Consider the following 819-nt stretch of genomic DNA (forward strand, 5'->3'; position numbering starts at 1 on the left):
TTCAGGGAGCCGAGGGATTGGGCCTGCACACTAGGTGAGGAAATCAACTGATGTCTGCCTCTGAGCAACTGCTGCTTCTTAAATGCTACTCCTGATTGCAGGTGACGAGCACCAGCTAGATCCAATGGTGACAGCCTGAGGAAAGTAGAACCACACAAACATACACTCCCACACACTCCAGAACAGTGAGATGCTTCCCTAATAACTAACCCTGGATCACCAGTGAGCTAAAAGAACTGTTAAACAAGAAAAAAAGAACCTTTAGGGAGCGAGATAGAGAGTTATTGAGGAGTACACAGAAGCAGCTCAAAGTCAAGATCAGAGACAGCAAGGAGGTGTACAGGAAGAAGCTGGAGAGTAAACTGCAAAGGAATAATATCAGAGATGTGTGGTCAGGGATGAAGATCACAGGCTTCAAGCAGAAGGAAGATCGGATAGATGGAAGTCTGGACAGAGCAAATGAGCTGAACACTTTCTTCAACAGGTTCAGTTCAGGAACAAGCTCACCATCCTCCCCTCCTGCCTCCAGCCAAACAGACGTCCCACCCTTCTTTGACCCCCAGCCTTCCTGTAACACCTCAGATGTTTTATCCTCCACCTGAGTCATAAACTCTTCTGCTTCCACAAGTTTTTCTTCTACCGAATCAGGAGATGCTGCTGCCCCCTTTGCTTCCCCCTCCCACTTTTCTGTTTCTAGAAGTCAAGTGAAGAGGCAGCTGGAGAGACTGAACCGGAACAAGGCTGCAGGTCCAGATAGTGTCAGCCCCAGAGTCCTAAAGGCCTGTGCAGAACAGCTCTGTGGGATTCTGCAACACCTCT

This window comes from Kryptolebias marmoratus, linkage group LG7, assembly GCF_001649575.2.
Source record: "Kryptolebias marmoratus isolate JLee-2015 linkage group LG7, ASM164957v2, whole genome shotgun sequence".
NCBI lineage: Eukaryota > Metazoa > Chordata > Actinopteri > Cyprinodontiformes > Rivulidae > Kryptolebias > Kryptolebias marmoratus.